This window comes from Talpa europaea, assembly GCF_964194135.1.
Source record: "Talpa europaea genome assembly, chromosome: 10".
In the NCBI taxonomy this organism is placed as follows: domain Eukaryota; kingdom Metazoa; phylum Chordata; class Mammalia; order Eulipotyphla; family Talpidae; genus Talpa; species Talpa europaea.
In genome coordinates, this window is record NC_140077.1 from 30,640,666 (window position 1) to 30,655,320 (window position 14,655).

Here is a 14,655-nt window from a genome sequence, read left to right on the forward strand (position 1 = left end):
TAGTCCAGATTTGCAGCCGAAAGAAATTTAGCCCAGGACCCAACCCAGAGGGGTGGCTCATAAATGTGAGTTTGCTTATAATCCCTCCATAAATGTAAATCAACCATTATGGTGAATTTCTCACATGAATGCACCTATCAGTCATTCAGGTTCGATGGTACTTTCAACTCTTGGAGTTGCCCTAGAGTTCAAAGCAAAGTGGCCTCAAGACTGATCCCTTTCAGTGTTTCAGTACAGCCCTAGCCCGGCAGGAGGCTTCTCTTCTGTTGAAAGACAACCTGAATCCCTGACTCTTCCTCAGGGAAGCTTTGCCTGAGGCTGGCAGAGGCTGCAAGAACCTGGGGGGCTTGCAAAGCCCCAGCAGACTCCTGGGTATGAGAATGTCAAGGGAGCTTTTGTTGAACTACCCCAGACACCAGCCCTCTGCTATCTTGAGGCAGTGACACAATTGGAACAGACCACAGGAGAAGATGTGTCTCTACCTAGGAGGAAATGGTGCTGTCCCTGTGGGACCCCAGAGCTAGCGGGGCTGGAGCCAGAAAGTGAGTTGGTGAGTACAGGCTGCAGGATTCTCCCTGACAGCCTGGCTGAAAGATCCTGGCTTGTCACAGCAATAAAAATACACAAAATGGACTGGGGCCTGGGCTCTATCTCTGACATACAGGCTCTCAGGGAGAAAAGCAGGTTACTTGCTTCTCCTCCTCTTTATCAACTGCAATATCCCACTGTTAAGTCGAATCTCCCTGGTCTGACAGCCCAGTCTTTTGTTATCTAGCCATGTTCACTGCTGTCACTTCCTGCTTACTTGCCTCTCCCCATGTACACTGGGCTTGAAAGAAGAGGAAATGACAATTCTCTTTCAGCCCAAGTGTTCTGTGATTTAGTACCTTCTACTTAGAACTGTTTCATTTTCTTTCAATGATTGAATTTTCCTCAAGACCAACTCAGTGTCATTTCCTTCAGATGCTTACGGATGCTTCCTCATCAGGTAATGTCCCACAGGCTCCTCCACAACCCCTCACCCCAAGCCCTGTGGTCTCACAGCACTGGGTTCTATCTCCATGTTTCCTCTTCCATATGGTTTGACAACACATCTGTTCAAGTGTTTGGTCCCTGCTACATTGGCAGGGATTGCACCATCGGCTCCATGGCCACAGTGCAGTGAGGCCCGAGCCCAGGGTGCTGTTCAGGGCAAGTTGCCTGACTCAGTTAAACAAGGGTTGCCGTCATCTTTTCTGGATAATAAACCATCACAAATATAATGTGGATTCCTCAGGCCCCCTTGTTCTCGTTGTTTTGCTTGATATCCAAAGTTGCTGCTGGTCAAGCTAAAATGTAGAGTCAGGCAGGCGGACCCTCACCTGGACAAAAGTCTTGGTATGAAGATATCTGCTGAAAACAGCAGGCAGACATTATGGCCAGATTAGCATAACCAACTAGACCACCTCCACAGGAAGGCAGGTGTAAACAGGGACTAGACATAGGATGTTTTGATCAGCAGCAACAATGAGCTCCCCCCCCACCAGGTAATAGTCCCTATTCAATGCCCCCCAAGCTTGTGCCAGACTATTATGCATCCCTAATCTACATCCCCACCATGCACATTCCTCCACACATTCCTCCATGGACTTGCACACCTTTCCTGAATCTGATACCAAATAAATGTAAAACTGGTCTTGGGAAAAGCGCTAAATCTCCAGAGATGTGAGCTCCTATACCCCACCCTCACCCCCCGCCCCACCCTCGGACTTTGAGTTGTTTTTCCTCTGTCCTGTGCTGTGCTCCCAATGCTGCATAATACTATCATTTTTTAGGCGACAGCATAACACAGTCATTATTTATGTTTGTGGATGCTCTGAGTCCAGAATTCAGTTATAATGAAGTAGGTCAAGTTGTGGTCAAGTAGGTTAAGTAGGTCAAGTATGTCAAGCCTGTGTAGGCTTTACAGCTGGGGGTAAATTTATGGTGGGATATTGGAATTGTCCGATGACCTTTTCAGTTTGTTCCTACATGCAGTGTCTCCATATCCCCTGGGCTTCCTCCCAAGATGGTGGCTCAGGATAGTCTGGCCTTGTACAGGCTGCTCAGAGCAAAGGCACCAGTGTTCCAGGAAGGAGGATGCTGCATTGCCTTTTTATTACCTATTTTTGACAAGTCCATCACATTCAAAAGGAAGAGACCTAGGCCCCACCTGTCCATGTGAAAGTGGCAAAGTCACATTGTAGAGAGCAGGTAGGGTGATATTGTTGCAGCTCCCATCTGTCACAAAATAAACAACAGAAAAATTGAAATCTATATACGCAATTGAAATGTTTTTCTCATTCTCTTTGCAGAACCCATTTCCTCACTTCTGTTTCCAAAGTTGGGTTTTCAGCACTAGGAGGCAGGCAAGTTCCAATAGACTTATGCAGTCGAGTTCCTGTAAGGTTCCAGAAATATGCTCAAGCAAAACTCCTTTCCAAGCACATGTCCTTGTGCATATTCCAGACTCTGTGACAAAGAAAGTATTTCTTCCATCTTTCCTACAGGGTAGTTTCCAGAGTCAGACTATTTCTTGATCTAAGTTTGAAAACTGAAAGAACATTAGGTTCTAATCTCCATCAACAAATTCCTTCCAGCCAACAACTCCCAGGTTCCACTTTGTTCATTTCTGTAGGAATTGGACAAGTTAAATAAGACACTGTTTTTCAATTCAGAATCTCCATCCATTCCATTTGGAATGAATGTCTGATTTATAAAAAAGGGGGGTAGAGGTGGAGATAAATTCCCTAAAGTCATGTAATATGAAGGAAGGAACAGAGAACATCTCAGAATAAATAGAATGCTAGATGCTGAAATGTGTGCTTGCTTATTGAACAATTTTAAAGAAATTAAAAATGTCATTGGTCCTATCTCTTTAATTAGAAATGAGACTAGGAGGTTGGGGATGTCAAGGATAGCTGAAAACAGAGCTGTACTGACCTCAGTCTAAACAGAGGGAAAAAATAGTGTAAGCACCCAAAAAAGCTTTTGATTATTTTTCTTTAAATGTAAATAATATTTTTGGCTAGTAGAGATTTGAAGACAGGCTAAAACTGCCTATGCTGCCTTCTGCAAATAAAACACTGTCTAATACAGAAGGTACACTCACCACCAATTTAGCCTCTCTTCAAAGTCATATGACTTATTTGAGCCTTCCATGTCATTTAAACTGGTCTGAGACATTTGGGTAACATCTGGAAGGAATGTATATTGACAGTTGCCAAAAATAACTTTTAAATATCAACCCTCTAGAAAAAGTAATGGGGAACAAGGCATTCTTGAGAAATAATGGAAAGATTAAACTCATTTTATTGGTTTGGAGGGCATCCTAACCTCTAGTCCATCCAGTGATGCTGATGTAATGTGATAAAGGGGTACATATATCTAGCTTCCCTTCACTGTGTACCTTGGCTTTCAGCAAAGGAGCCTGAGGAAGACATAAAGGTATGTCTCATTTATAAGCAAGCCTTGGGTGGTCAGGCAGGTCCTTGGCACTTTTGGGATTTCTCAATGGGCAGCACTGCCATTTTGCTGAGTCAATAGAAGTGCAAAAAGGTGGAGTTCAGAGAAACAAGGTTTCTCTAGTGTGTATCCTTCAGGGCCAGAAGTGGACTATCAGACATGGTCTTCTCTCTGTGTACCTTCTTCCAGCAGCCCTGGTAACCCATTGTTCAGCTTGTACTTGAATACTTTGTGAGTGGAGGACTCACTGCTGCATAAAATCTGTTCCATTGGGACTCTCTGCTCTACCTAATACTAATCTGAAGTATCAGTTCCCTCCAATCAGCTGTGGTGCAAAATCAAGGAAAGTAATAAACATGAAGCTGATTGCTCTCACTTGCACCCACTGGCCATGCTGTGTACCCTGGGCCTTTATAGAAGTAGGCCAAGGCAGGAAAATAAGGACAACCATTGTTGATGGGTGATTCTTCATGAAGTTCTCCTCTGAGGCACCAGAGTTCACAGGGTCAGCACACAGGCATGTACCCAGCTGTGGATAAGGTAGAGCTGTGAATACAAGATATGAGTACATCTTACAGAGATGTCCACTGACCATTGTAACATGTGAGTATTGTGTCTCAAGAGTGTGGATCCTATAAAAGATTTCCCTACACACTGCTGCTTTGCTGAAGATACAGCTGAAGGATGCTGACCAGGCAGTGCCTGATCTACCACACCTCCCATGAGCCCTCAGATCCAGACTTGCTATTCATTGAAGAACAATTTGGGGCAGGGGGACAGTGGGAGGGTGGATAAGAATGGCATTTAATTCCTTATGTCTGAGGCACACTTTCAATATTCAGATCACCAAAGGAAGTGGAGGCCTCTGTACAGATGTTGCTCTTACTTCTTAGGATGGAGGTCATTGCAGAGTCTTGGCAGTGAAGGGAATGACATGGATTACATTGTGAGAGGATTACTCTGTATGCTGTTGAATATGTAAAGCCTGTCTCAAATGTAAAAACATTGAGAGCCATAAATTTATTCATCTATTTATTCATTCAGCAAATATGTATGGAAGATTCACAATGCATCAGATATTATGTCTTCAGAGTTGGGGACAGGACTGGAAACAAAAAAGAAATGTCCTTACCACTTCAAGGTTTTCCGGTACCTGGGGAAAGCATGAATAAAATGATGGGTTTTTTTTTTTTTTTTCCACATCTATGTTTTATTTTTTTATTTTTTTTTATAATAAATTTTATTGTTATATTCCCCATACAATTGCAGCCCCCCCATTCTGACCCCAATCCCTCCCCTACGGCCCTGCCCCCCTAAAAGTGTCTCTGGTTCATAGTTTTTTGTTGATTTTGATTTTCACTTTCTTATAGTTATTCTAAAATGATGGGTTTTGTAAGGACAATAGAGCAGGCTGAGGGGAGAGGGAATGGCGGAAGAGGAAGGTTTCTTTAGAGAGCGTGGTTAACTGGGAGACATTGGGAGAAAAGCATTTCAGCATTTCCCTTCTGATGGATTGCAGTGCTGAAGTGGCAGCAAAGTGCCAGCTCCCCAGGACCACCCTCTCTAGAGGAGAGTGAGAAAGAGAGGAAATGATGAGTGAGAAGGTTGGAGAGGCAATGAGAGACTTTGAAGTCACTGTGCAGATATTTCTTTTATTCTGTAGGATGGAGGCCAGTGGAGAGTCCTTGCAGAAGAGTGCCAAGTCATGGTAGCATGGTGAGAAAATTACTCTGTATGTTTTAAAAAAGATTGAACTTAGGGGAGAATGGAGGGAATATGTCTACTGCCCTCACCCAGGCTAGAAATGATGGTTGCCCAAACTAGGTCTGGGCCATCTGCAGCTGCAAGAATCCATGGCAGTGACTGTATCTAGCTAAACACACTGTCACCTGAATGTAATTAGAGTTCTGTTAAGGAGGGAGGTGAGAAATTATACAGGCTAGACCACGCACCATCTGCCATACCTCCTGCATGTCCTCAGGTTCAGACTTGTTCTTCAATACTCTTCCACCAAAAGCAATTGGGAATCTTCTCTAATCTTGGGGCAAGAAAATAATGAGTATGAAATATATTGTTAATGCCAATAAATGCAGTTACTTTCAAAAATGATAGTAAGGCTGCTCTTAAGAGTGAAGGCTGCTTCACTTTGAAGCATCCCATCAACCAATCTGAGCATGAAAACGAAGATAATTATCATGCTTACCCAAAACAAAATAAAAGATTTTGTGAAAGACCATGAATTCATAACAATATTCAAAAGAGGAAAGAAACAGGTGGGAAAAAAATGCATGTTTTAATATTTGCTTAATTTGTTTGTTTTCAATAAGTAGTTTTAAAGTATGAAACATACATCGATGTACAAAGTATAGAGTTACATTACCCTCTATAAGAAAGAATAAACAGAGAATAAGAAAGAATAAGAAAGAATAAGAAAGAATAAACAGAGAAACTACGAATGAACTAAATCCCCCAAACGTGGGTACTGGATGATATAATAAGCAGGTGGAAGGGAAGTCAAGCAATTGATTGCTCTTGTGATCCTACACAGAAATCAATTAAATAGAGAAGCCCACACAGTGTTCCAAGATGATTCATTACACAAATGTTATGCACAGTCCATCTCTCATCTCCTAGTTGACGAACCTCAAGATGACCCTTCTAATTATAATGCACTATTGATAAGGCATGCATAAGTTTCCAATTAATAATTACAGACTTAGGCCAATTTATCAGAGTGACAGGACAATAGTTTAGGTATTGCCAGCATATGAAACTGTTAGAAATACATCATTTCTGGGAAAGACACCAAGTTTTAAAAAAGTAAATCTTTGAGTTTAGATTTTGAAAGGCAGGGGCTTAAAAGTCCGGATATAACAAATAGAACTTTATTATCAAAAGGAACTCAGCCAGTGGTTTGGTTTGGATCACTTTAGACTATACAAACTTATCCTAGATCAGAATCTGTGACTTCTTTTCTGCACACACTTAGTTTGGAATCTGCTAAGATTATTAGTATCCTACAGAATTACTAAAACCCTTTGTGGGTAAAAAAAGTTAAACCTTGGGAATATTATAAATAAAGATAAACCATTTAAATGCTGGGAATTTATAACTATTTTGCCATTTTAATCATTGTCATTTAATTTTGCCATTTAATCATTACATATTAATCATTGTCATTTTGTTCACATTTATATCATTTTTATGGTATTAGTTTATTGAGGTAGATTGATTCATAATACTGTATGTGACTTAGAGGTATAAGCTCACACCTCCTCAGAAATGTTACCACACTATGCTCACCACCAAAACATGTTTTAAAATGATTACTAGTTAGGATAAACTAGGTTATACTGTGATTATAAATAAACTCAAAATCCTAATATCTTTTTTTTTAATCCTAATGTCTTGACACAATAAAGATTTACTTTTATTTCATACTCCATGTCCATCTAAGTTCAGCAAAGGCCTCTGCTCCACCAAGTCACTCAGGAACCCAGGAAATAGGGGTTCCACAATTTATAGTTAGATCATCTGGAATATGTGGCCTCTTTTGTCACTGAGTGTGGTAGTTTTAAGTTTTAAAATTCTTTTGTACTTTCCCTTCAGAAAATAGTCTAGTTCTCCTACCTTTAAAAATGGGCTATTCCTAGTGACTTGATTTTAATGAACAAAATTTATGGCAGCAATAATACTTGATTTCCAAGATCAAATCTAAAAGGCATTGTGACTTCCTCCTTATTCTGTCTTGGATAACTCATTCTGGGGATATCCAGCTGCCATGCTGTGAGGACACTCAAGCAGTCCTAGTCCTATGCAGAGGGCCCCAAGGCAAGGCTCTGAGGCATCCTTCCAACAATTAGTGAGGAAGTGAGTCCTCAGGCTAACAAATGTAAGTGAGCCATTGTATAAGCAAATCCTTCAGCCTCAATAAAATCTTCAGATGACAGCAGCTCTGGCCATCATCTTGACTGTAACCTCAGGAAAGACTCTGAGTCAGAATTACCAAACTAAGCTATTTCTAAATTCTTGATCCACCAAAACTGAGAGATAATAAATGTTTATTATTTTAAGCTAATATATTTTGGTGGCAGTTTGTTATGCAGTTAAGATAACTAATATATTCAGACAGGGAAAATGGATATTGAAGACTCTTATTCTGGCAATTTAGTATTTTGGCCCAGAAGAGGTATATTTAACTTCTTTTCTTAATCGATTAACCAGAATCAACAAAAGGGTCATTCCAATTTTCCAGGGGCAGGGAATTCTCCATCCATGCAGCCAGAGAGAGAGAACTCAGATTTGGGCAACTACTATATGCCTCTAATACACATATTTAAGATAGTAAAGCAAATCTTATATATTGAAGTGTGCATTTAGTCAAACATTTGGAAAGTATTAAGTAGATTTGTATTAATACATAAACATTAGGACATTTTTAATTTATCATAATTATGTGAAAGATCATATTAAAATACATAAAGAAAACATTGATTGCTAATATATAAAAATCTATTGCTTGTTAAAATTCTAAGATGAATAATTTTTTTACTAAATTCAAGATGTGCAAGTATAAGCACTCTTTGTATAAAATTCCTTTGAACTTTGAAGAATCTATCTTAACTACTGAAGAGTTGGACGGGCAACATTTTCCTAGTGCTTATAAAGAAAATATTAGATTTTGACAGACAATACCCTCCTTCTTAGAAAGTTTCTAACTGGAACCATTAAATGAGAGATAGTAGCATCTTGGGAAAAAGATGAGCTAACATGGGCTTATGAGGAACAAATCTTACAAACCAACCTCCTTTCCTCTTAGTATAGGCTTTTCTCTTTGTTAAATTCTATAGAATCTATTTTTTTTTTATTTTATAGAGGCATGTTTTATTTGTTTGTTTATTTGTTTGTTTGTTTATACATGCACTGGGTACAGTCAGAAGCGCGGGAAGGTGAGAGAATTCACCAGAGCCAGAGCGGGGAGCAGAGCAGGCAGAAGCACAGAAGCACACTGCTGAGGGGAGCAGCGGGAGGCAGGAGAGGTCTGCGCGCCATGTGGGACCCTCCTCCGGTGGCCGGGGAGCAACCAGGGATCGAACCGGTGCCGCAGAGGCCACGGGCAGCTTCGCAACCCAGCGCTCAACCGCTGCGCCACCGGGGAGGCCCCTCTTTGTTAAATTCTAGCAGAACACGTGCAAAGACTATTCTTTAACCCTTGTTCTAGATGACATATTAATTCATAGCTAAAATGACACTCAAGGATTATCAACCTGGTTGGAAATATCAAGATGTATGTGTCATTTCTCTGTAACTGTCCCCCTCCTGCTAAGTGACTTGGATGACACAGAAACCAAAAGGACAAAACCTGGGTTGAAGAGGGAGTTATTCTGTTCACTCATCAAGTCATGATTCAAAACAAAACAACCCTGTTAGACTGGGGAATGGTCTGAAGAGAAGAATAAATAAAATATATTCACTTTGAAACTTTAACAGGTAAATAGAACCACCTTGTCTCTTCTGCCCTTTTCTTTCACAACCTGCTTCATAGTTAGTAGTGGAGCCAGAAATCTAATCCTCTTCTTTCTCTAATATCTAATAATAAATGGTCAGGGGGGCCTCCCCTGGTGGCGCAGTGGTTAAGAGCTGGGTTGCGAAGCTGTCCACAGCCTCTGCAGTGCCGGTTCAATCCCCGGCCCCCTGTGAGGGTCCCACATGGTGCGCAGACCTCTCCTGCTGTGCCCGCTATGCCCTTCAGCAGTGTACTTAATCAGTCTGCCTGTTCTGCTCCCCGCTCTGGCTCTGGTGAATTCTCTCACCCTCCTGTGCTTCTAACTGTACCCAGTGCTTGTATAAATAAATAAATAAATAAATAAATAAATAAATAAATAAATCTTTAAAGTAAATAAATAAATAAATGGTCAGGGTCCCAGATTTGTCTCTGATAATCACACCTGGCCATCTTGTTTGGTGTGTGCACATGTACACACGTGTGTTCTAGCTTCTTTACCATAAAATAAATGAATGGGTTAAGTCAGCCTGACACTATTCCCAGTTGTATTCAATATAGGATGAGAGCTGAGGTCACCCTTCAAACTTGCAGAATAAAATTAATTTTCTGTTCCAGTTTAGATCAAAGATGTCTGCCTTTTTTCAATCTTGGGATGTATGCCCAACCACTAATAGACTTTTCATTTTTATTTTCACCTCTTATTGTCTACAAACTGTTGGACAAAATCCTGGAAAGGAAAAAGGATAAGTCTTAGCCCTCATATGAAATATAAGCCAAGAGTGTCATGAGGCTATTGGGAAAACTAATGTTATCTTAGATGGCATTGTTATAACTTTGCGGAGCCCAGAAAAGATTAGTGATAACCCTTTCTTGGTCACCACAGACTACAGGAAAATAGGGCTTGCTTCTGAACTCGGTGCAAAAAGGAGATTCACGGGGTGGTGATCAGGATGGTGAAAAGTTGGAGATCCCATGAGGGGTGATGGAGAAAGCATGATATATAGCCCAGACTGAAAGGAGACATGTCTAAAGGCATGTGAAGGGTCATGGGAGACCCTCTCCTCTTAAGGGCAGAGAACTAGTCCTGGGAACTGGTTATGCTAGGACAATAGACAAAGTCAGATCAAGGTAGCGAGGTAGAATTTTTCCGATCAAGATGTCTCAGCCTGGAATTTTCTGAATCATGGGCTACTGAGACTCTGTCATTGGAAGGAGCAAAGAGAAGCACAATGGTTATCTGTTAGGATTGACACAAAACCTCCTGACTGAGTATAAATTGAACTGGTGGTCCTCAAATTCCTTCTTTGCCAAGCCTTCATAATCTTGAATCTGGCTAACATAAAGATAAAAACTTTCAGGATAAGCAATGCAACTTGAAGAGAGCTTTGATTTATATTGTTAACGTAGTTTATATTCACAAATATCTAGTTCTCTTTCATTTTCAGTTACATAGAGGATTATAAGTTCTCTAACCCTCTTGAAGATAGATATAGCCACTTAACTAGTTCTTACCAAAGAAACATGAATGAAAAGGATGTGTCACTTCTGGGCCAGAGCAAGTAACTATAGATGCTTGACCTTCTGACTCTTTCTTCATATACAACAGTGAGGAATGTTGAGAAGGAGAGGCTAAAAGAAGGAAACTATCTGAATTGCTAAATATGGAGGAGAATTACCCTGGAGAATCACTCCACTCTATAGCAAAATTCTTGGGAACAAGAAATCCACTTTCTGTAGTAAACCACTAAGATTTTTAGATTTTTGTAACTGCAGCAAAATGGAGCCCACCATAAGTGATAGACTTTGGGGACAGAGGACAAGTTAAGTTTCCAAGGGGAGAGGGACTAGGGGGACTGAGAAGAAGTCTGGTTTGGCAGATAAAAGGGAAGTCATAAGTCAGCTCTCAAGGATCATGTGGTTGTATGGAGCATTGTAGCATTATATAAATTTCCAAAGTTCTCCCTGAGAGCTGAATAGCTCTCTAACTGATAATTGAGAAATATCTGACATGAAACTTTTGGAACTAAGAAAGTTCTGGATAGTGAAATGAAGTTAAAGTAGGCCTACGGAATTGACATTTTGGCTCTGGGCAAAGACCAAAGACTTCTGCATTGTGTGAAAAAGCCAACCCCACTGTGTCTGCAAACAAATCACATCTGGGCCTACATAGAATGTGCCCATTTTATAAACTAGTTCCTTCCAAAATCTCTCCTCTGGCTTTATTTGAAAAATGTAGAAACTGAGGCTTCATAGGTCCTAATGAGCTTAAAACTAGATCCTCTGGTCTTCTGTCTTCTCACCAGCCATGGTTATGGCAATTTCACAATGGATACATTTCTTCAAAAGAGAATCAAACAACACTCCCCAGGCACCCTGTTGGTAGCCCTGGGCTGGGAGGAAAGGCAGCTCTCCTAACAGAAGCTCGGTTTACAGCAGGACTCACCCTTGGCCCCAAGACAGCTTTGATCACTGTGAAGTTTCGACAAACACAGAATGAATGAGGAGGAAGAAGCCTATGTTTTTAACCTGATCTACACTGATGAGAAATGAGGGATATAGAATCATCAGCACAAAGATGTCCTTATCTTCCCTGTTTCAAATGGCTCTCAACTTTCCTCTGAAAATATAGGCTTAAGATAGTTGTATATTTTCCTAGCTTTTTATCACTTCTCATCGCATCAAATTAAGATTTGATGATGACAGTAACTTTCAGTTTATATTTTAAAATTATATACAGTTTAGTAGAGTACAAACCCAGGAAGCAGCCTTCCTGCCCTTAATTCCATTCCTGGCTCTCTGCTTGGTGACAGTGTGGCTTTGGGCAAGTTACTTAACCATCACATGCTTCAACATCCTTGTTAGTTAAATGGGTACCATAGTAGTATCTATCTCTTAAGGTTGTAGTGGGATAAAATGTGTTAATATATGTAAAGCATTTGGAAAAGTGCTTGGCATATGGTAAGTATTCAAGTAGTATTTATGTTTTACTAAGTTCTTGACTGGCAGCCAACCCAATTCCAAGAACTGTGAACAACCTCTGTATGCTCAAGTCTAGAGGGATTTTAAAATAAGGTAATTCATGACCCTAAAAGTCCATGAGGAAAAAAGAAAACTAGACTAAGCAACAATTAGAGGATTATTAGAAAGAGGCTAAGAATGGGCAGTAGACAGGAAGCTAACATCATCTGCTACCATCATGGTGTCACATATCACCTCCAGCTATAGGAATGCTGGGAAAAATAATAGTTTTCAATGAGATGAAAGCAGATGTCTAAGGGAGGTGGTGTTGGCAAGTTTTGCTCTTCTGTTTTAAGCGCAGGACCTTCTTCCTTATCTAGCCTGCCTCCGTTTAAAAACCCAGATTGACTGGTCTCCAATTAGAAAAAGCTCCAAGAATTTCAGACATCTTGCTTATTATAGTACCTAACCCCTGAATTATGACTGGGTGCATGAGGGAAAAAAAAAAAACAAACAAAATTATAATATGTCTATGCTACTCTTGAGTGGTATTTGTTATGTATGACAAAATACAAACTCCAACTAATACATAGCCTCTCTGAAAACAGATAAATATTTCTAAAGTGGAAAAAAAGAAATAGAATATCATCAACTATAGAGTGATTACTGATGCACTAATTTCTGTCCCTTACCATGTTTTTAAAAACTATTTCAGGGTACAGAACCTACAAATAGTGCAGCACCTGCCAAAATGCAAGGCATAGACAAATTAATATCAAACATTGGTACTGATTTTTTTTTTAAAGATTTATTTATGCATACAAGAGCTGGGGCACAAGCCAGAGATGCAGGGGGTGAGAGGACCCACCAGAGACAGAGTGGGGAACAGAACAGGCAGACCAACCGAAATACACTGCTGAGGGGTGCAGTGGGCGAGATAGGAGAGGTCCTCTGCGTCATGTGGGTTGCTCCCTGACCAGCCAGGGATCGAACACGTACTGAAGAGGCTGCAGATCGCCTCATAGTGCGGTACTTAACCCCTTGTGCCACCAGGGAGGCCCGGTACTGATATATTGATCAATTCTCTCAGAAGCCAAAATAGTTAAAGGATTTAAAGATAATAGATAGGTAGACAGATAGATAGATAGATGGATGAGAAAGTTAATTAAGAACCAGCAAAAATTGAAAACGTGTACTTGAGACAAGAAAGTACTATGAAAAGAGGACAATAAAGACTTAGAGATTAGAAATCTAATTGCCAGAACGGCAAATTCATTAGGCCTTTTAGGAGGGAAAATGAGCAAGAAAAGATATAAACAGTTGTTTTTCTTGCTGCTTTGTAATGTCAAACACTAAAGTGGTGATGATATAGCTGATATACTCATAGTCTGAATCATAAATTTATTTAATCCTTTTAAAAATCATTAGATGTTAAGAACCACAAAGAAGTCATTTCCTTTTACCCAGAAACCTCATGGGTAGAAACTTTTTGAAATAAATAATCCCAAACAAAAAAAATCACATAATACTAATTAAAATTATAAAAGCTAAAAAAACTTAAAATATTAAATAATAAACTAATGGGAAAGAAATTTTGAAAAGAAGAAATGAAAGTGGCCAACAAACAGATCATATTACCAAAGAATCATAAATTATAGTAAGAGTGAGTTACCAGCTTTTTCCATCCAACTGGCAAGAAACAATTATTTCCTATGTTGTCTACGATGTAGGTAAACACTATTTCATGTTCTATTGGTGAGAGTGAGGATAACATATTTCCTAAGCGTATTTAAAAAAAAAAACTTTAGGATAAAATACATTCCTTTTGACATGGCAGTTCTACTTTTCGTATTTAACATTAGGAAATAATCCAATAGTCATTAAAATGTATACATAGAGGGACTTTTATTAAATGATATTCTGGGTAACAAAAACTAGAAATGATGCATGCACTTCAGCAAAGAATCGGGTACTGGAAAGGGCTCCACCTTGAAGGACACCCCATAGACCCCAGCATGCTTCTGTAGCTCTGCATGTGGGTTTACCACTAATCATCATTAAGTTCAGAATTTAAGTGCTGAAAATTTTGTCTTATATGATCCCCATTGGGGTGAATATATATCATATATAGAATGTCAATATGCATATTGAAAATATATGGAATTTTATTGACACCCTAATTGTGATAGTGGCTATCACAAGCTTCTAGACGTTTTGTAATTTTTTTTTAATGTTCAGAGTTATTGGACATCTTCCTTATAATGCATGATCATTACAATCAGAAAAAAGTGAACACAGTCATTTTTGTTGGGTGGCAAGAAAATAAAGAGTGCCTACCTGCTGTTGGTCTCCCAGACTCAGAGATAGCAGGGGAAGGAATGAATCCTGGAGCAGTTACAGTGATAACAGGGAAGGAATGGATCCTGTGCTAATGTCCTGGGGCAGGATAGCTAACAGGCTACTCATTAGTAGCAGATCAGGATTATTCTTGTGAAGCCAAGTCAGTTTTAAAAAGCTTCTCCTCACAAGTAACTGCGTGTGGGTAATGACCCCGTGTAGGTTCAAGTCCTTATTTACTTCAGCAAATGTCAAATAATTTGTGTCATACAGACTATATATCTTGACTATAAGACAATTTGGAAATAAATTGCAAAACAGATAACTCAAAATGTGTCTTAAAATTATAGAGACACATTTCCAAATAATTC